Consider the following 23,873-nt stretch of genomic DNA (forward strand, 5'->3'; position numbering starts at 1 on the left):
TTGAGTATAGTCCTGTCAGCACCTGTTTTTTTTAGAAGCGGAATAACTCTAGCCTCCTTCATATTAGCAGGGACCTGACCTAATGTTAGGGAATTGTTCAAGAGCATAAGAATCTGATTCTCTAACACAGGAAGTGCCATTCTAAATATCCGAGGGGGACAGGGGTCAATAGGGGAGCCAGACTTAGTCCCATAGGCCAGCCGAGAGAGAGTACTAGCTTCCAAAGGCGGGAAGCTGGAGATGGAATTGCCCTTGGGAAGAGAAGAGATAGGTGGTTCCAAAGTGCCTGTAGAGATCCGAATGTCTTTAATCTCTAGAAGGATGTCGGCTACTTTCTGCAGAAAGAAGGCCTGAAGAGCGTTGCAGTCAAACGGTATGGCTGCCGAGTCGTTGTCGGGCTTTTTGCTAAGTTCTTTCAGAATCTTAAAAGTCTCTTTTTGGATGTTCGGTGCGCTAGTAATGCTCTCCGCATAGTATTCGGCTTTCCTGGATGTAATGGCTTTTTTGTACAATGCAAGGAGGGATTTATAGGTAATTAACTCGGCCGGATCATAAACTTTCCGCCAACGTCTTTCGGCTTGACGGAGGCTTTGTTTCCTTTCCCTCAAGGATTCATTGAACCAGGGCGCCCCCTTCTGTTTGTGTCGAATCCTTTCCACACGCTCTGGAGCCACTAGATCAATAGCGGCCTGTAAGGTGTTGGTCAAAGTAATGCTATCTAGATCAATGCTGTCCGTGTCGAGAATGGGAGGAGAAGGCCTCTGTAATATCACCCCTAAAGTCTCTGCCTGGATTTTATTCCAGCTCCGTACCTTCCTCCATTTGAGGGGGGCTAGCGGAGGCGGGCCAGACACGGGCGCACAGCACGAGATTAGAAAATGATCTGACCAAGCGCAGGGTTTGATGTCCAGGAGCCTGTCCCGACCATCGGTGGACCAGATTAAATCTAAAGTGTGCCCCTTTATGTGAGAGGGGCGGTCGACCATTTGGACGAGTCCTAAGGCGGACATTGCCATTTCCAATTGTCTGGCCTGAGGCTCTCTCGGGATTATTTCCCAATGGTGATTGAAATCTCCAACCACCATGAGACGTTGGTATCGGGTTCTGAGATCAGACACGGTCTCCGTGAAATAATCGTGGAACCTCGGGGTTGTCTCCGGGGGACGATAGACGACCAGGAGCAAGAGGCAAGAGGAGTGAAGGGAAAATTTGATTCCTAATAAATCGGAGTTATCAATGCTCTCTGCGATGATCTTGGTGGCCATAAGTTTAGTTTTAAAGAAGATCGCTACACCCCCCCCTCTCTTAGAATCCTGCCTGTTATGCCAGACGGCATCAAATTCCTCAGGAAGGGCAGCGATAATATCTGGGGCAGAGTTATCACCCAGCCAGGTCTCTGTTAATGCCAGAATATCGATGTCCCCCTCCTGGAGAAGCGTAAAAATCTCCAGATGGTGTTTTTGTAGTGATCTAGTGTTTAGGACGGCTATGTTTAAGCCAGGAACATGACCCGAGCAGATGCTGTTCAGAGGTGATTTCCTCGAGAAGGTGTGGTTGCTAATAGCCTGTGGCCTCCGAATGTTTTCCTTATCCAGCTTGGCAATAGTGGCGTTATTGAGCACCTGGTGACTCGCGGCTAACCGAAGCAGCTCCGAGGCAGAATATCTTAGCCTAGGACCAGGGGTTATGCCCCTAGCCCCGGACGGCCGCGGACGGGCGCAGACGGGCTTGCCTTTGGCGCGCCCACGGCGCGCCCGCTGCGCGCGTCCGCTGCGCGTTCGCTCCTGCATCCAACTTAAGGCTGGCCGCTTCCCCTGAACAGCCAATCAGCTCTGCTGTGCAGCAGCTGTGGCTCCCCCCAACCACTAGGATTTCAAGGATCACATCAGAATATCAACAGAACATCGCAACACAATCACCCCCGTTCCCCACAAAGCAAACTAGGTCAGTGCAGATTCAAAACAGTGAGTAAAATAAGGTTTTCCTTTTTAAAATATTCAAATAGCGCTATCCGGAGGGCAGCCCGATTACCGTGGCTTATCTCTCCCTCTATCGTAGCGCGTTCGCTCCTGCATCCAACTTAAGGCTGGCCGCTTCCCCTGAACAGCCAATCAGCTCTGCTGTGCAGCAGCTGTGGCTCCCCCCAACCACTAGACCGCTTGAATACAGCGGAAGTGGGTGCACGGAGATTAATGCAAATTACCCGCGCTGACCCCCAGCAAAGTAAAGAAACCGTTTTCAGCAAGTGTATTTGCCGGAGTGAAAATGGCGCTTGTGACAGGATTTCAAGGATCACATAAGAATATCAACAGAACATCGCAACACAATCACCCCCGTTCCCCACAAAGCAAACTAGGTCAGTGCAGATTCAAAACAGTGAGTAAAATAAGGTTTTCCTTTTTAAAATATTCAAATAGCGCTATCCGGACTTCCACACACCATATGTGGATGAAGCAGTAACCTTTTATTGAGGAAAAAGTATCACAGGAGCAGTGCCTGCCATGACGCGTTTCGCTCCTCGGAGGGAGCTTGATCACATGATGCGTCTCCACACTGTGACGTTTTTTAAAAAGGTGAAGAGTGTGCACAATCAACTATAAAAACAAACTGTTGTTGTTAATTGATGTGAAAAACAGACTGAATTCAATGTGTGGTCGACTACTAACCATAATGCCACGCTGTAAACATTGGGAGGAATCAAAGATTCAGTGCAATCCAAATTGAGAGAAATATAAATATAAATACATAGTGTATACCTGAATGAAAAATAATAATGCATGACCTAAAAATGGAGGTTAATGCTATTCTATACAGACAATCTTCAGCAAGTGCCCTAAGTCTACAATTTCAAACTATATTTCTCTCCAATACCAAAATAGTTAATATGACCAGATGTAAATCAAACAAAACCAAAAAGGCATCATATATATGTAAAACCTATCGTGCAAATCGATCAGTAATGATAAATACAAAAATAGTCCAATCCATATCGTTCTAATAGGTAGCAGCAAAATCATCAATAAAGTGCGAGTGCAATATTGGAGAGGTAGCTGATCAAATCTAAAAAGACCCAATACTAAGAGGAGGACAAATTAAAAAATTACAAATACATATATAAATAGAATGCCCAAAGGTTAAAAACAGTCTGTAAAAAACAACAAGATATAGAATACCAAAAAAGTGCAAAGAAGTGCAGTGCAAAAATATTACCTCCGACACTTAGCAGCAGTAGAAAAAACCCTGAATCGCTTAAGCCTAAACGATACTAAAGTGCAAGTGCAAGGATAATAGTAAAATCACAGATCAAACCAATATATGTTCAATTAGACAAATATAACAAAGAATCAATGAGAGCAAATGATTGACATAATGCAGTACCATCTTATAAATAAAACAGCTGAAAAACTGGTTCAAAAAAGGTATGCAAATCTTCATTCATGTTAAGACCATTAGGGACTCTTGTATCGAGAGCTAAAATAAAATGGGATTCTCATTGTCTCAGTAATTTCTCTCGATTACCCTCCCGTCCGGGGTTGGGAACTGACCCTAGAACTGTGTATTCCAAATCCTTTAGTTTGTTATCATGTATAGATTTGAAATGCCTGGCCACCGGGTAATTGTGGTCAGAATTGACAATAGCTCTAGCATGCTGAAGAATGCGTTTATGAACCGGGAGCTTTGTGCTGCCAATATATTCAAGATTGCAGGAGCACTTCAGTTTGTAAGTAGCATATTCGGTACGACATGTCAGATGTTCATTAATGGCTATCTCTTTATCACAAAATGCTGTTGTGTAGTGAGTAGAATTTTTATATATTATATATATATATATTACCTACTGGCGATCGCCAGTAGGTAGTTATAGTTGGGACCTATTTTCCATAGCAAATCTGCAACATTCTATTCTCAATAACTTTGGCGCCGGTTGACGAATCTTGGCAAAATTTTCAAAACTTTCGGCCAGCTACGGTCCGCTCCTATCCTGAAAGTCTCGGGGTGATTCATCAAGCGGGGGCTGAGAAAAAAGGGGGGTCACAAAACGTGTTTCCGCATGCAATTTTCCATAGGAACATTTAGTCACAGCTACAGCCCGAACTGCTGAACGGAATTACACCAAATTTGGCAAAAAGGTAGCCCTTGGTTCAGAGTCGTGCCTTTTGGTTAAATGGTGTAAATTCGTTCAGTCGTTCCAGAGAAGATCAAAAGTAAAATCACATATATATCTGGGTGGAGCCTAACCACACATCTCATTGTGAGATCTGATTGGCTGTCAGCACATCATCCAAGAAGTGTTGTCAGCCATCTTGGGCCCAATATACATGATAGCACCTCATTAAAATCATTGCAGTTAATAGAAGGTTTTAAGACTTTAGGTACATTATAAATCTTTTGTTGATGGTACCATACTCATTTTAGGAAATGTGGTGTGCTCTAAGGTGATTTTACCATGTGAAAAAGCCTTCTGCTGGGATATCATGAATCATGTTTGAGAGAAAACTATTTTCTCATACTTTTGCCACAGAGGTTTGGAAGGTGATCTATAAGCTAAATTGAGAGCATATTTTCTGTAAATTCACATTATCTTTCTCAGTCATGTGAGAATTAAGTCTGACATTCTCAGTAAAACATGTACATCCAACAAGGGCAGAGACTGTCAGATGATTCCTTTGTGTTCCACTGCAGCTTCCCAGTGTGTTCTAAAGAACAACTAGAGCGCTAACAGTCCTATTTATGACAAACATATTGCACACCTGAAGCCATCTTGATCGGAAAAAAGTGGTAACTCTTAAAACATTTAATTTAAAAAAGGAACACAATGAGGGAGTTCATTTTGCCATAGAAAGTATGATTAGTGCTGCAGAAAGAAAAATTAGGGCACATTTTGAGTGACATCTCAAATCCATTCTCAGTAAAACATGTACATCCAACAAGGGCAGAGACTGTCAGATGATTCCTTTGTGTTCTACTGCAGCTTCCCAGAGTGTTCTAAAGAACAACTAGAGCGCTAACAGTCCTACTTATGACAAAAGTATGGCACACCTGAAGCCATCTTGGTTGGAATAAAGTGGTAACTCTTAAAACATTTAATTTAAAAAGGAACAAAATAAGGGGGTTCATTTTGCCATAGAAGGTATGATTAGTGCTGCAGAAAGAAAAATTAGGGCACGTTTTGAGTGACTTCAAAAATCCTCTTGTATTTCATTAAATAATTCTGACATGCAGACTGAAACATGCACTTTCAATACCAGCAGCAGACTTCCCTGGTGAGCAGTAGCTTTACAACAGTGATCTAATGAGCAACTAGAGTGCTAACATTCTGAATTCATGGCAAATGTGTGACACATCTGAATGCCTTCTTGATGGAATCAAAGTAAAAAACCGAAAGTATTTCCTACTGAGGAGACTGTAGTAAATGAGGAAATTAGGAAACTTCATAACAAATAAGTCTCCCAAGATGGCCACCAGAGACAAAAGAGCCCAAATGTAGCACAAATATCACCCAGATGTAGCCCAAGTATAGCCCAATGACAGAATGTCCCAGAGTGTTCTAAAGAACAACTAGAGCACCAACAATCTTACTTATGACAAACGTATGGCACACCTGAAGCCATCTTGAGTGGAATTAAGTGCTAACACTTAAAACATTTAATTTGCAAAGGAACAAAATCAGGGGATTCATTGTGCCATAGAAATTATGATTAGTGCTGCAGAAAGAAAAATGAGGGCACATTTTGACTTCTCAAATCCTCTTCTATTTCATTAAAAAATTCTGACATGCAGACTGAAACATGCACTTTGAATACCAGCAGCAGACTTCCCTGGTGAGCAGTAGCTTTATTACAGTGATCTAATGAGCAACTAGAGTGCTAACATTCAGAATTTATGGCAAATGTGTGACACATCTGAATGCCTTCTTGATGGAACCAAAGTTAAAAACTGAAAGTATTTCCTACTGAGGAGACTGCAGTAAATGAGGAAATTAGGAAACTTCATAACAAATAAGTCTCCCAAGATGGCCACCAGGGACAAAAGAGCCCAAATGTAACACAAATTTTACCCAGATGTATCCCAAGTATAGCCCAATGACAGAATGTCCCAGAGTGTTCTTAAGAACAACTAGAGCGCTTAATGTCTTACTTATGACAAAAGTATGGCACACCTGAAGCCATCTTGATTGGAATAAACTGGCAACACTTAAAACATTTAATTTAAAAAGGAACACAATGAGGGGGATCATTTTGCCATGCACTTTTAATTCCAGCATCAGATTTCCGTGGTGAGCAGTAGCTTTACTACAGTAATCTAATGAGCAACTAGAGTGCTACCATTCAGAATTCATGGCAAAAAAATGTGTAACATATCTGAGTATCTTCTTGAAGGAATCAAAGTAAAAAACTGAAAGCATTTCCTACTGAGGTAACTGCAGTAAATGAGGAAACCTCATAACAAATAAATCTCCCAAGATGGCCACCAGAGACAAAAGAGCCCAAATGCAGCACAAATATCACCCAGATGTAGACCACATGTAGCCCAATGACAGAAGTGTGCAAAACACTTTTTATTTTTGTGTTTTTGCAGTGTTATATAGTGCAGACTTGTCAGGTATTGGAGTGCTTTACGTGAGCATTGGTTACATCACACAAGAACAAATTAATTTTGGTTGTAGACATGGGGAGATTAAGTGATTTGACCAGAATTACAGAATGTCGAGCTGTAGCAGAAACTCCAACCTGGTTCCCCAGTTGCAAAGTCTGCAGCTCTAAAAGTAACACCACGTCCTCTCCCCTAAGTGCAACATTTAATCAAGTGATCAACCGGATAAAAAAACATAAACATAACAAATAATTTAAAAGTGCTTTCTCGCTATAATAAATATAGACTGTTAGCAATCTAGTTGTTCATTAGGATACTGTTGAGAGGCAGAGGCCAGGGGCACGGACTCTGAAAATTGAAGGCAGGTAGGAGGTTGCAGAGGCAACAATTTGACCACACTGGGCAGGCGGGAAGGGCAGTGGCAGCACACCAGACTATGGAGGGCAGTGGAAAGGGGGGCAGGGGCAACAAACCAACAATACAGGACTGGCAAGAGAGGCTGTGGCAATATAATAGACCATTGTGGGCAGAAGGACGAGGCAGTGGTAGTACAACCATACATGCCAACAGATCCGATTCAGCCAGGAAACAGACAATGTTTTCAACCTCAAATGGGCTTTATTTGATCTGTCTCCTGTCTACAATCTCCTCTTTTTCAATGTAACTCAAAGGAGAAAATCAATACCCCGTTTTGTTTTCAAAATCTCCCTCTTACCAAGTTCAAAATGTTCGCAAGTATGGTACATTGGATCATGGAAGGAAGGAGGAATTGGGGTAGGGACATGGACTCGGATAACAGAGGACATGAGGGACTTGGAGAGGTGCACCAAACTGACCCTACAGGGCAGGCATCAGGGTTTGCAGCAGCACAATACAACACACAGGGCATGCGGGACGGGAGTGCAGCACAACAATTCATAGAAAGCAATAGGGAGGGGACAGGACCATGCACATGGACAACAGAGAACAGAGGGGGAAAGAGGCAATGGTAGCTAGCTGACCATAATGGACAGACAGGAGAGAAAGCTGCAGCATAACAGACCATAAAGGGCAGGAAGGACGGATCAGGGGCATTACAATGGAACAGACAAGCCAGGAATGAGGGAATAGGGGTCTGCACATGGAAACAGAGGTCTGGGGTAAAGGGGGCAGGGCAGGAGCAGCAAGATGACCAAGGAGGTCAGGCAAGATGGGCAGAAGAAACAAGACACACCATGGAGAGCAACAGTGAGACTATGATGACATATTCACAGACCATGGAGGGAAGGTGGGAGGGGGTTCAGGGCAGCTAGCTGACCACACAGGGAAGGTGGGAGGGGCCGTGGCAGCACAGAAGACCATGCATGGCAAGCGGGAGGGTTAGTGGCAGCACAATGGCTATGACGGGCAAGAAGGAGGGTGCAGGGGCATGCACAAAGGACCATGGAGGATAGAAGGGAGGGTCAGGACCTGGGCACAGACAAGAGAGTTCAGGGGATGGGGCCTCACAACAGACCGCACGGGGCAGACAGGAGGAGGAGTTGCAGCACAACAGACCAGGGAGGGCAGAAGGGTGTGGCAGTAAAATGGATTATGGAGGACAGTAGGAAGGGAATAGGAGCATGGAATGTGGGCAGGCAGGGTGGAGGTGGCAGGGACAGGTTACAGTCATCTGACAATGCTAGGCAGGTGGGAGGGGAGTGGCAGCTCAACAGAACACTCAAGAAGATAGGAGTGGCAGGTCCATGGAACATGGTGGGCAAGAAGGATGGAGCAGGGGCATGCACAAAGACATCGGAGGGCAGGGGGAAGGAGAATAGAGTCAGCAAACTAAGCACAGAGGCTAAGCAGGAGGTCAATGATGGGGCATAGAATTGGGCAATGGAGGGCAGGAGGAGTGGACTGGTATATCATGCTAAATGGAGGTCAGTGCCAGCACATCAGACCATGCATGGCAGGAGGGAGGAGGCTAGTCCATGGATTCAGACAACAGAGGATAGGAAGGAGGTGGATGGGGCAGCAAGCTAACTGTTCAGAGAAGGCGGGAAGGCCAGTGGCAGAACAACAGCCACACAGGGCTGTAATAAGGGAGCACAATGGATGGCTAGGAGGAGGGAAGGCAGAAGCAGCAAGCTTGGGTGGGGGCAGCACAATGCCAGGCCCTGCTTCCAACCCCCCATCTATTATGATATGCATCTTACTTAACATTAAAAAAACCCTAGAAATTTTCTGAAAAAAACAAAGATTACAGGGACGGTATAGTTAGACTCAGATTTCACTCATACACAACCAGTGAAATTCAGCAGTTATAGTTACCTGAGCTAACTATAACTTACCCCCCCCGCAATGTACTGCTAATGACCTCAGACATTACATCATTCATGACATGGTCAGTTACATCACTCATGACATCACTCATGACATCTCAAATGAGCTGTGAATGGAATGGAACTATAATTGCTAGAACTTTACTTAGGGATAGTGTGTATATTAACACCCCTTTTATTCCTTTTCTTTTGTGTAAGAACCATTATAATACGCAACGTGCCCATATTAATATGGCCAATAGCCTTTCACTTTAAAGTAATGTGTAGTCCATTGTTTATGTTGATGTTTGCAATTCTAAGTATGTTTATTATGAATGAGTCACGTTGACGAACATACAGGTATGGCGGTCACGGGGCAAGATATGCTGAAATGATATTGTGTGCATATTAACACTTGTTTTCTTTTCTTTATTGTATCAATTCCTGAATTTTCACATCGTCACCAGGCCAATATGGCCGCGAGCTTTTTGGATTAAAATAATGCACTGCTGATGACATCACATATTACATCACTCATGACATGGTCAGTGACATCACTGATGACATCACTGATGACATCTCAATTGACATCACTGATGACATCATCTACGTGATCATCTGATGCACCTCCTCACACCCTAAAATACAGACTACCATTCTCGAAACCATAGACACACCAATACTAGTACAGCTACAATATTCTGTGCACTATGCATGCAGACCTCTACTGAGCTACATAGCTTTGATACAGTCTTTTAAATAATCAGTTATTACCTATGCAGTCTAGGAATCCTTCTGTCTGTCCCATGCACTTCTCCATTCAACCATCCAGCACTATCTACGTATCCTATCTAGGGGTGGGCGGAATTTGCGTAATCGCGTTACGCAAATCTCCGCGAAACGGTAAAAAATCTCCGCGAACACGCAGAAACTCCGCGAACACGCGGAATTGCTTGTTCGCGATACTTTTTTCCTGTTCGCGATCGCTGTTTGCGTGCTCGGGGTGAAATATCTCGCGAACACGCATATTGAGAACGCGAACAAGCAAAAAATTTCGCGAAGTCGCGGAACGCAGATTTTTGGGCAATTTCGCGTTCTCCGCGGAACGCGAAATTACCCAAATTCCGCAAATTCCGCGAACGGAACGGAATTTACCGCCCAGGCCTAATCCTATCACTCTGCCAATACCTAAGCACTAATAAATTTAGCATGCACTCTCTTTGCAGCACTGAAATTACTCCAGTTATTTGTCATATAATTAAGGAATGGCCTAGCCACTAACACAAGTGCAGGTACAATATTTTGTACACTATGCATGCAGATCTCTAACCAGCTACATACTATTGATATGCACTTCTAAATACCCAGTTAGTACCTATGCAGTCTAGGAATCCAACTGTCTGTCCCATGCACTTCTCCATTCACCCATCCAGCACTATCTACGTATCCTATCACTCCACCAATACCTAAGCACTTATAAATCTAACATGCACTTTCTTTGCAACACTGAAATTACTCCAGTTATTAGTTGTATACTTAAGGAATGGCGTAGTCAAAAACACAAGTGCAGGTACAATATTTTGTACACTATGCATGCACACCTCTAACCAGCTACAAACTATTGATACGCTCTTCTAAATAACCAGTGCATTGTAGGAATCCTCCTGTCTGTCCCATGCATTTCTCCAATCACCCATCCAGCACTATCTACTTATCATATTACTCCACCAATACCTAAGTACTTATAAATTCACTATACACTTTGTTTGTAATACTGTAATTATTCTAGTTACTAGTCATGAGCTTATGGAATGGCCTAGCTACTAACACAAGTACATCTATAATATGTTGTGCACTATCCAAGCAGACCTCTAACTAGCTACATACTATTGATACACTCTTCTAAATACCCAGTTAGTACTCATGCAGTGTAGGAATCGTCCAGTCTGCCCCATGCACTTCTTTAATCACTTATCTACCACTATCTACTTATCCTATCACTCCACCAATACGTAAGCACTTATAAATTAAGTGTTCACTCTGTTTGCAGCACTGTCATCATTCCAGTTACTAGTGGTATTCTTATAAAATGACCTAGGCACCAACACAAGTACACAAATAATATTCTGTGCATAATCCCTACAAATCTCTAAGCAGATACATACTATTGGTCCACTCCATTAAATACTGAAGTAGTACCCATGCAGCGTAGGAAGGATACCTCCTGTCAGTCTCATGCAATTCTTCAATCACCCATCCAGCACTATGTTCTTATTGTATCAGTCTGCCAATACCTAAGCACTTATGGGGCAGATTTACAAGCACCCTGCACCACCAGTACGTCACTTTTTGTAACGTAGTGATGGCGCCAGGCACTCCTTCATATTTACAAGGAAAGGAAGAGGCACCCTGCGTGGTTTTTCCTCTCCTTGGAAATACGACCCCTACATACACAGAACTTTGTGTTGAAGGGGCGTCCCATAGGTGTTGCTGTGGGTGTTCCCACGCGACACCCATAGAACAAGACACATCTCCAGAATTATGAGAAATCGTAAATCTGTAGATGTGTGTGAATGCTGCGCCATCCTAGAGTTGGTGTAGCAAGGCGCAACAAGGAGAATTGTTTTCATTTCTCCTCATTTTTTCCTCTTTCAATGCATGCTGTATTCCATAGCATAAATTGAATGAGGAAAATGCCTTCACTGATTGTTTTTGTGTAGGAAGGTGTTCCTTCCTGCACAAAAAACAATCTCCACAATCTCCACACGACACAGACATCCTTGCACCATGGTGCAAGGGTGCCTGTGTCACCGCATGGCTGCAGTTTGTGCAGCAGTGCAGAGGGAAGCACAGAGTTGCAACATATTCATGTACATATGTCACATCCCTGTGCTTCGGAAGTGCCACAGTGCAGTGCAGCTAAAGCGCTTGCAGTGTCACGCTGCAGTACCTCATAAATCTTCACCTATAAATTCACCATACACTACTAATGCATTCTTTCAGTCAATCATGCTGTATACGTATATTCAACCAACCTTTCACACATTGCCTTGCAATTATAGTTCTTTCTTTAACCAGATAAGGTAGTTCTGATAAGAACTTTTTTTTTTTTTCTTTTGTATTTTTTTTTTTTTTTGAACAATTTTGTATTTTTTTTAGATTTTAAAAAAAATGAACAAAAAAAGAACGAATAAAACAGGAACATTTGAAATTACTTATCATTTCAAAAACAAAAAAACAAAAAAATTAACAACGATGGTTGCGTTGTTCAGCACAAACTGCATCCACCGACTGCTCACCGAAGCATATAAGTTTCTTACACGTCACGCAGTGTTGCTCAAGAAAGGCGAATTCTGGCCTAATGTCCATTGCAGGTGTTCCTGAGGACGCTCCAGATGTACTTGCCACAGCAGGTGAGGGGTTCAAAGCAGCTCGCCTCATTTCCTCCCGAGCAAGATTGAGAGGCTGTGTGGTCCGGAGATGCTTGTACATAGAAGCAGTGCTACAAGAGTATTTTTTTTCACTGCCTCTTGACAGGACTCGGTCACAAATTTTGCATGTCACCTTTCCCACATTTACTTTCTTCTCTCCAGGTGGAAAAGTGAAGAATTTCCACACAATAGATTCCGGCCTCTGTGGACATGGTGCCTCCTGCAAGAATTCTTCTTCAGAAGATACTTCCACCTGCTACTGCTGCTGTCCAGATGCCATTTTGTTTGATATTTTTTGAAAAACTCCAAAAAAACAAGCAAAAAGGGTTCTTGTAGGAAAAGAGATGTCTCTCTAAAGATGCTCCAACAAGCATGATTAAAATGGGTGGGGTCCTTCAATAGTTACAGCGGGAAATGTTATGAACCAATGAAATCTTTCCGCGCTCACGAAGCACGCACCGACGCGACTTTGCAAAAATATATTTAAAAATAATATAAGTTTATTATAAGTATAAATATATTATTTTTATGAATATCTTAGATAGTCTCTTGCCCTAATATGTATATCAAACACACATGCATATCATTTTAGATCATAAAAGAATGTCATAGGAGTCGCACACCCAGCGCGCCCCAGCACGTATATGACATCATGCAGGACCCACCACCCCACAAGCATCGCGTACTGTAATGCGCATGTGTCGCAAATGCGCAGGAGCAGGAGTCGCGGACTGGTCGCATACCAATCGCGCACATCACGTAATATTAAATGTATATGATGTAACTGAAAAACACGCAGCCGTCGCACACCGTACGCGGATCCTTCACGACGTCTCTAAAATGATGGCTAGAATCCGCACACCCACCGTGATGTGTACGCTTTGGCCGCGCGACTCCGAAAAAGATTTGGACAAATAAAAATTAAAAAAGAAAATAATATAAATATATTAAAATAATACAAAAAAAGTAAACAATATTTCAGTTTTAATTTTTCTTAACATTTTTTTTGCAATTTTCAGAAAAATATATAATGTTATTTAATGAATAAAATATTTATCAATAAACAGTTAAAAAACTGTAGAAAATCAATACAAAAAAATAGGTATAACTACTAATACACTTAAAAATTTCCATTTATACGTTATAGTTAGAAATTAGCATTTAAAAAAGCTTTGAAATTTACTGTAAAAACCATAGGTTTCAGAAACGTTATAGTTAGAAATCAGCATTTAAAAAACCTTAGAAATTCACAGAAAAAAACATAGGTTTCAGGGGTGTTATAGTTAGCTGGACATTTCACTCATACAAAACCATAGAAATTCCTCCGTTATAGTAGTTCTGCTAACTATAACTCGCGCGTCTGCAATGCACTGCTGATGATGTCACATATTACATCATTCATGACATGGTCAGTGACATCACTGATGACATCACTGATGACATCTCAAATGACATCACTGATTACATCATCCACGTGACAATCTGATACACCTCATCATACACTAGTATAACCTTTCATCACTCACTGTAAAATATAGAGTACCATATTTGAAACCATTGACACACCAATACCAGTAACTACGTACCCACTCACTGATTCCTAAGTCTACACACACAGCTACCCATTCAACAACAGAATCACTTATACATGCAGTCACTAATTAATAGAACACTATCAAATGCACTTATACACATATATAGACATTGACACATCAGGAGTCATCTTAGTCGGTTATGCAGTCATCCTACTCACTCATGAAAAAAATTAATAACACTTACATTTACTCACACAATTATCGAACAACACCTCATTTATTCAAACACATAGTAACTCATAGTTAATATGTTAAAAAATCACCATTACAATTATAAACTCATTCATATATTTACTCTCCCAATCACTGACTCTTATATATACTTATTTATATACACCAACTCTCACATACAATGCCTTTTATTTTTTTGCTTTGTTGAAGATGTACAACTAAAACATATATTCGCTCACCAACATACAAATAAATACACTCAGTCACCCAAACAACTGTTTCCACATGCACTCTTAAACCTATACACCTAGTCAATCAACCATTCACACATCTATGCATGGAGTTACACACACCCCATCCAACCACACACAAACTCATCCAACTAATCAATAACTAATATACACACTCATGTAGTTAGTGACCAACTGATGCAGCATGTTATAGAACAACAGAGACAGTGATGCACACATTCACATAGTTTAGTTACTAATCCATGTATTAAGTGAGACACTTTTAATTAATCACTTAAACAGACAGTCAGGCAGCTACTAAATTCTCCATCCAGACAGTTATATATCCACTCAATCTTCAATACAGATTCGTGTATATATATAATACATATTTAAATTTCAAACTAAACTAACTAATAAAAAGTTGATAAAAGTGGAGAAGTTAATACTAAAGTATTCACTCTATGGAGAGAATTAATTCTGTACCAGACTGTTTGCAGACAGTGAAACTCTCATGGCAAATAAATACACTATAGAGTAGTAAATATTATATACTAACCACAGTATACACTCTCTGCAAAACTTTTAGAAAGAGCGACTATTCACTTAAAATACCCAATCTTTGAATCTGCTAAGGATCATACTTCCTGCAGTCTTCATACTGTGGTAAAAACCTTTCAGACAGCATATGTTCTGATCAAAAGCACTTACATGTACATAGGTTAGCATCTGGTGCACACAGTCTTCTATGTTAAGTAGAAATTGTCATGCTGAGACTAATTTGTCTAACAACTCAAGCTACTTCCAATACTTAGGGGCATATTTATAAGAGGTTTGCATCACATTTGCACACTGCAAAATGCCACATGCGTGACACAAGCCTCTAAGTCAGACTTATGAAACCACGCAAAGTCACTTTGCATGGCTTTGAATTACTTCAAAGATTTGGAGTAAGGACACACTGCCCAAATCGCTGTATTGCCTTACTCTGCGCAAGGGAGGCATACCATGGGCATTGCAGTGGGTTTTCCCATGCAACTTCGATGGTTATTGACGCATTTCCAGATTTATAAGGACTTGCAAACCTGGAAATGCTCCAAAATCTTACGTAATAACGGGAAATGTCTTTCATTTTCCTTGTTTTTCCTCTTCCTATGTATACTGCATTCTGCAGCACAATTAGGGCCCGAATACGAGTTTGACAGTGTGGCGGTGGGACCGCCTCGCAGCCGCACCACCACACCCGTGTGAAAACTGTCTGCTGTATAGTCACTTTTTTAGTCATTGGTGGGCGAATCTTTGGCGTTCCAATGGCGTTGCGTATAAAATAGGCACCGCAATGAAAATGTCAAAAGTTCTAGCACCATGCCGTGCAGGAACTGGGGGTGCATGCACAAAGGGGGGCACATGTTGTTGCCCCTCTGTGTGCCCACGTGAAGAGTGAGGCGCAAGGAGGCCCTGGGGCGGCCCTTTAAATCCTCACTGTCACTGTTTTCATGGAGGAAAGCCCTCAATTAAATCAGTGGCAGTGAGGAAAGTTGCACTATGCTTGGAAGGACCATGGCGATGCTGCCAAGCATATTGATGCCTCTTGACCACTGTGCCACTGCCAGTGAACGGCAGTTCCCTGGCGGAGTCGGGGGTCCCAGGGTGGCATGACTGCCAAGGTCATAATGGGGTGGTCAGAAGACCAGCACCGCCAGCTCACCACAAGCTCTGGTGGTCTGAGGAATGCCAGACTCATAATTTGGCCCTTAGAAAGAGGAAAAGGTCTCTAGGGAATGATTTTGGGCAGGAAGTTGCCTGTTCTGTCACAAATGTAAACAATGAAACCTAGATTAATATCCAAGGACTCCAAGTGCACTTGGAGTCCATGGATATTCATCCAGGTTTCATTGTTTAAATTTGTATCAGGAGGCATACAGGGCCCCCTACCAGGTGCACACTTTAATTCAATGAAATTGAGAGGAATGGATTATTTTGTTTGAATTAGTTTTACTCACCGATTGCATTCAAGCTGTACTTCTCCTTTGTTTTTGTTCTGGCACAAAAACTTTCCTGCATTAGCTCTTGGTTGCCAATATGGCACGAGCGCAAGGGAAAAGGACAGGAATGTGCCGTACTGGATAAATATGGTGCATCCTTGCCCTTTCCCCATGATGATGGGCAGCACAACAAGATAAGGTGCTGCACTTCCATGCACCACTAATTTAATAAAATGTCCCTGTGAGAATTTGGCCTGGTATATGCTGTTCACTAGTTAAAGTGGACACCTTGCCCTAGTACAATTCGACTCTTATGGTAGTAGGTTTAAGACAACCTTTTAAAGAAAGCTATGCTAGTGGTAGCTGTGGAGAGCATCCTTCAGGCTAAGTCTTTAGAGGAATGTAAAGCAGCTTGTTTTACCTTATAATCTCTTGAATTACTAAATGAAAGGACACCACACAGGTATATATGTAAAATATATATGTATTTATTACTACCAACTCTCTGCTAATCTCTTTATGAGATTAGAAGTCAAGGACATATGCACAAATCAACATTTCACAACAAGTTAAGCAAAAATATGGCTGGGGCCCTAGGGGCATATCAGACCATATACTAAAAAAAGAGACTTAGAGATAACGACTTGCAAGGGGACAAGGCCTAGGGACTTCAGAAGTGCTGGGGCCTCACTAATCCACCCAAGGCAGGTAAGTAAAGGACCCACGGGAGACGCATGCAGTGTGAGAATACAGCCGCGGATCCCAATTGACTTCAATGGAGCAAGTCGCGATTGTAAATTTAGAGTTTTAGGATACTTCGGGAGAATCTACAAGCAAGTCACTTACAGGGTAAGTAATTCTAGAGCCAACACCCACAGGAGCACCGTAGTGCTGGACTTACCTCACCCAGGGAAGCCGGGTGCATAGGTGTCTTTTGGTGTCAGGTCGTGGCGTCGTTTTCAATGGGAGCCAAAGAAGGCTTGCTGCTTGTGAAGACAGGAGAAGTGTTTGGTGGATTCCAAGCCTGGATTCAGAAGAAGGAAGACCTGAAAGCAGAGGTGACAGTGTTTAAAATCACTTGGCAGTGACCCGGGCAAGGAAGATGGATGTCCACAGTCGTCGGGCGATTTCAGGTGATCGCAGGTGTCTTGACTCTTCAGCCACGAGGTCCAGGAGGTGTTGACGACAACCAGAAGCTGGATTCCATGTATCCCACAAAGTCTGCAGCTTACTGCGGTGTCGGTGACCAGATTGGAGCCAACAAGCCTTGGTAACAGCAAGTCTCATGGAAAGTGTAAAATGTCAGTGGTGCAGACCAGCAAGGTCTGAGGGACTCACCCAGCAAGTGTAAGTCAGGGCAGGCCTGGAGCAATCAGGGGAGCCCTTTGGAATTGTAGAAAAGTCTTCTGGGGACCCACAAGCCAACCAGCAAGGGATTGCAAAGACACCTGGGGAGGATTCACTCACCAGGGGCCCACGGCCACTCTGGATGGGGGAGGCTTCTGATCTTCAGAGGTAATCCTGCTGGAGGCTTGGACCACACGTGGGCCAAAGCACAAGTTCGTAGAATGTTGTGAAGGGGTTGCACTCAAAAATAGTGCACGGTACCCAGGTATTGCGGTTCCTTATCATTCATGGGGTCCACTTGCCTCAGCGTCACTGGGGACTCACGATGGCCTTGGAAAAGTCAGGAAATCCTCTTCCTGGGCTGCAGGGACTTTGGACTCCAGCGGGAGCGGGAAAGTTTGCGACTGTTGATTGCAAAGTTTGGTGCCTGCCAAGCAGGGGAGTCACTCTTTGATTCCAAGGGAGATTATTCAGTCTTCCAGAGTTAGTGGAATGTCAAAGGTCCAGGATTCTTCTTCAGAGTGTCGTCCAGGGATATCTAGTTTGCAATGGCAAGGGTTCCCTAACTTATACTAGAAGGAAGAGAGGGACTAGCTCTATGACCCCCACCTATGGGAGGGTCAGGGGAGTGGGTGGCTACACCCACTTCCCTTTGTCCAGTTTCGTGCCAGAGCAGGGGCAGGTAGCCCCTGAGCTGGTATGAACTGGTGTATGCACAGAGGAGCCTACTGCTACCCCAGTGCAGGACTTCAAATCACTCTAGGAGTGCACCCACCCAGCCCCAATACACTAAACCCTGTCTGGGAGGTGACCACACCTCCTTGTGACAGGATGCCTATTGTTGGGCCTCCTCCACTGTGAGTTTCGGTCATCAGCAGGAGGGCAGCCCAGTGTCTGTGACTGGTGGCATCCATTTTGTGATGCCAGGGTTCTTCAGGATTCTACTGTGTTTCCACAGTAGGTACATGTCTATCCCTCTAGAAGGGTGGGATCATACTCCCACACCAGTTACTGGTGTGGGGGTATGATTCCAAAGTGTTTGACACCAAACACAACATGTTTTGATGCAGCCATTCCAAAGTTAGCATTAACCACGAGGTTATAATGCACTTAAGAGTATATGGTTTGACCGCATTCACAAACAGCCCCAGAGAATAGACACTGAGAGCTGCAGAGGGGCCCTGCTCAGACAGAGGCACCCCCTCACATGGAAACCAAGTACCCTGCCCTCAGGATTGATAGGGCCTGCCTTAGGGGTGACTGATAGGTTTACATGTGTGTGCAGGGAGAGATATAGTGAACCTATATCTCAGTGAGGAGTGCTAACACTACCTCACCCAGACTGCAGTAGCAGGCCTGTGGTGTCAGATTTAGTCTGCTTCCCAGGGGTGGCATAATACATGCTTTAGCACCTGGTAGGCCTGTGAAGTACCTATGCCTTTGGTACCTAAGGTACCATATACTAGGGGCTCATAAGGTACCACAGTATCCAATCACTAGTGCACATAATATGCACTCCAAATTGTTTGGAGAGAACAGAGAGGCTGGGGCCCTGATTAGCAGGGCCCCAGCCAGACTATAGCCAGAAACCAGTGTAAACATCAGAAAAAAAGTGGGGGCAACATAAGAGGCAGATCCCACTCTCCTACACAAATGCAGGGACACTAAACTAACCTTGACCAGTTGAGTCTTCGTGTTCTAAGTGGAAATACCTTGAGAGTCCATATGCATTGGCATGTTAGGTCCCAGGTCTATGTTCCACTGTATAGTCCATCCCCTGTAGGGAAATGGACCATCTTAAAAGTTTTGGGTTTTCACCTTTCATCTGTGTGAGCCATAGGAGGGGCTTGTGGTCAGTCTGAACTATGAAGTGAGTGCCAAACAAGTATGGCATCAGTTTCTTCCGGGCCCACACCACAGCAAAGGCCTCCCTCTCTGTAGCTGACCAACGTTTCTCTCTAGGGGTCAGCCTTCTGCTAATAAAAGCTACTGGCTGGGCTTGGCCTTCATCATTCAGTTGAGACAGTACAGCTCCCACACCCAGCTCAGAAGCATCTGTTTGGACAATGAACTTTTTGGTGAAGTCTGGACTCTGTAAGATGGGGGCAATGCACATGGCCTGCTTTAGGTATTCAAATGCCTTCTGACAGCTAGCTGTCCACTGAACCTTTGTTGTCATTTTCTTTGAGGTAAGATCATTCAAGGGGGTCACTATAGATCCATATCCCTTCACAAACCTCCTATAGTAGACAGTCAGGCCTAAGAAGGCTCTCACCTGTGTCTGGGTGGTTGGGGCAACCCATTCCATGATGGTTTGGATTTTGCTCTGCAAAGGCTGAACCTGACCCCCACCTACAAGGTGGCCCAGGTACACAACCTGACTCTGCCCTATCTGGCACTTAGTGGCCTTGATAGTGAGGCCTGCTTTCTGCAGGGCCTCCAAAACATTCCTGAGGTGGACCAGGTGATCCTGCCAGGAGGAACTAAAGACAGCAATATCATCTAGATAAGCTGAGCAATAAGTTTCCATCCCTGCCAGAACTTCGTTCACCAACCTCTGAAAAGTGGCAGGTGCATTTTTCAATCCAAAGGGCTTCACCACAAAGTGGTAGTGCCCACTAGGGGTTGAAAATGCTGTTTTCAGCTAACCTGATCTGCTAGTAGCCAGTTGTTAGGTCAAATGTACTCAGATACTTGGTTGAGGCTAAAGTATCAATCAGCTCATCTGCCCTTGGTATGAGATAGGCATCAGTCCTGGTGACTGCATTGAGGCCTCTGTAGTCTACACAAAACCTAATTTCTTTCTTACCACCCTGGGTATGATGTTTGGGTAATAGGACTACTGGGCTAGCCCAAGGGCTATCTGAAGGCTCAATCACACCTAACTCCAACATTTTCTGGACTTCAGTCCTGATACAGTCCCTGACATGGTCAGGTTGCCTGTAGATGTTACTCTTGACAGGCAGACTGTCCCCAGTGTCCACCTCATGGGTGCACCAGGTAGTTTGACTAGGGGTCAGGCTAAACATATGTCTGTACTGTTGCAGAACTTGCCTGCCTTCAGTTTGCTGATGGTCAGTGAGGCTTCTTGCCAAAGCAACACCATCTACTGACCCATCATCAGTGTTCTGTGAGAGCAGGTCAGGGAGAGGGTCACTCTCCTCCTCCTGTTCCTCATCAGTTGCCATGAGCAAGCCCATGTCAGCCCTGTCAACATATGGCTTCAATCTGTTGACATGGAGCACCCTCAGGGGGCTCCTGGGAGTTCCAAGATTCACCAGATAGGTGACTTCTCCCTTTTGCTCAACAATGGTATGGGGGCACCTCCACTTGTCTTGGAGAGCTGCTGAGGCCACAGGCTCCAACACCCACACTTTCTGTCCTGGCTGCTCAGCCTTTTGGTCATGCCAAGTTTTTTGTAATTCTTGGCTGGCCTCCAGGTTTCTAGTTGCCTTCTTCATGTATTCGGCCATCCTGGAGCGGAGACCAAGTATATTGTCCATCACATCCTGTTTGGGGGGTTTGAGAGGTAACTCCCAGCCCTCCTTCACCAAACATAATGGACCTCTTACAGGATGCCCAAACAGAAGTTCAAATGGGCTGTAGCCAAACCCCTTCTGTGGAACCTCTCTGTATGCAAACAGAAAGCAGGGAAGAAGAAGGTTCCATTTTCGCCTAAGCTTTTCTGGGAGTCCTTTTCATTCCCTTTAGGGTTTTGTTGAAACGTTCAACCAACCCATTGCATTGTGTGTGATAGGGAGTGGTGAATTTGTAAGTTACACCACACTCCTTCTTCATTGCTTTTAGATATCCTGACATAAAGTTTGTAACTCTGTCAGAGATGACCTCCTTTGGGAAACCCACTCTGGAGAAAACTCCAATGAGGGCTCCTGCCACCACAGGGGCTGTGGTGGTCCTCAGGGGAATTGCCTCTGGGTACCTGGTGGCATGATCCACGGCCACCAGGATAAATCTGTGACCAGATGCAGTTGGAGGGTCAAGGAGACCAACAATGTCAATCCCTACCCTTTCAAAGGGTACCCCCACCACAATTAGTGGTATCAGGGGGGCCTTTGTTGTGCCACCTGACTTGCCACTGGCTTGGCAAGTGACACAGGAGCGACAAAACTCCTTGGTGTCTTCTGACATATGTGGCCAATGAAAATGTGGAACAAGCCTGTCCCAGGTCTTGTTTTGGCCCAAGTGACCTGCCAAAGGGATCTCATGTGCTAGGGTCTAGAGGAACCCCCTAAACTTCTGAGGTATTACCAACCTCCTGGTGGCTCCAGAGGTTGGATCTCTACCCTCAGAATATAGGAGTCCCTCATCCCAATAAACTTTATGGGCCCCACTAGCACTCCCAGCAGCCTCAGCAGCAGCCTGCTGTCTGAGGGGTTCAAGAGAGGGGCAGCGCTGTTGCTCCTTACTCAGACCTTCTCTAGAAGGGCCCCCTGCCCCCAAGAACTCAACCTGATCAGGCTCAAGTCCCTCTGGGGCAGTTCCTTCTTCAGGATCTGCTTCTTCTCCCTCAAGAGGTGAATCTGTGATCTGAGACAGAGGGGAAGGCACTGCCTTAACCCTACTGCTCCTTCTCTTGGGAAGCACCTGATCCATAGTTTCAGGATCCAGAGCTGGTTCAGTGTTATGCATTTTGGCCTGTGACCGGGTCACAGCAAATACCTCTGCAGGGATGCCCAACATCTCAGCATGAGTCCATAACTCTACTTCAGTCCAGGCTGAAGTCTCTAGATCATTTCCCAATATACATTCGACAGGGAGGTCTGCACTGACTACAAATTTTCTTAAGACCAGTTACCCCTCCCCAGGAGAAATTCACAACTGCCAGACTATGGTTGGTCCTGACATTGCTTGCATTGGTAACCTGGTACATTTCACCCAGGATGATCTGCCCAGGGTCCACAAGATCCTCTGCCACCATGGTGACACTAGCACCTGTGTCCCTGAATGCCAGAGCCTTTTTGTCATTTATTACAGGCTGCTGTTTGTATTTGCCCAGATTACTTGGGCTCACTGGGAAGGACATATCAATGTCTCCATCACAAATCAGCAATGCCTGAGTGGTTACTCTGACTAGGCCAGAGTCCACTTCAGTACCACCTCCACCAGAAGCTGAACTAGGGGGAACAGTTGCCTTAGGGGCAGGAGTAATGTTGGTTTGGTCTTTGGACTTGTTACAATCAGAAGTCCAGTGCCCTTTCTGTTTACAGAATTTGCACCAGGGCTTCTCTTGGCCTTTTCCCTTGTTGGACTGTGAATCCCCACCAGATGCAGATTTTTGGGGCCCTTGTGAAGACTTCTGGTCTTTTGACTTATCCCCACCTTTCTCAGAGCCCTTAGAATCCTGCTTCTTGGTGTCACCCCCTTGGTTCTGGGTTTTCTGCCTCACCCTAGTTCTGACCCATTTGTCTGCCTTTTTTCCCAATTCTTGGGGAGAGGTCAGATCAGAGTCCACCAGGTATTGATGCAACAACTGGTTCTGGCAGTTATTAAGGATCTGTTCTCTCGTCATTAGATTATACAATCCCTTAAAATCAGTATCCCTACTGCCAACCAGCCAACCCTCCAGAGCCTTGGTTGCACAATCTACAAAGTCAGTCCAGTCCTGAGTCTGTGCTTTCTGGGTGTCTCTGAACTTCAACCTGTACTGGTCAGTGGTTTAGCCAAACCCATCCATCAGTACACTCTTCAGGACTTAATAGTTATCAGCATCCTCTTCTCTAACAGTGAGAAGCTTGTCTCTGCCTTTATCTGAAAAGGAGAGCCACAAGATTGCTTCCCTCTGCTTTTGGGGGACCTGTTGTACTCTACAGGCCCTTTCCATAGCAGTTATCTACTTGTGGATATCCTCCCCACTCTGGTAGGGAGGAACAACCTTGCTCAGGTTCCTATGGTCTGGAATATATTCTCTACCTCTAGGGACACTGTTGCTGCCACCAGGGGGTTCTAACCCCTCTCTTCTAGAATCTCTCTGGAGCTCAAAGGCTTCTCTATCTAATGCCAACTGCTTGGTTTTGAGGGCAAATCTTGCTTCCTCATACTGCAGCAGTTTGTACATTCTGTCAGAGGAGGTCTCCCTTCTAGGTAGGTAGGAGTTCATTTGCTGGACAGATTCTCTGCCAGAGTGATAGGAGTGGTCAGACTCCCTAGAAGGAGACCTAGGCCTCTCCTCCACTCTGTCAGTTCTCTTAGGGGGAATTCCTCTGTCCTTTTCAGA

The sequence above is a fragment of the Triturus cristatus genome, chromosome 3_1 (genome assembly GCF_964204655.1).
Source record: "Triturus cristatus chromosome 3_1, aTriCri1.1, whole genome shotgun sequence".
NCBI lineage: Eukaryota > Metazoa > Chordata > Amphibia > Caudata > Salamandridae > Triturus > Triturus cristatus.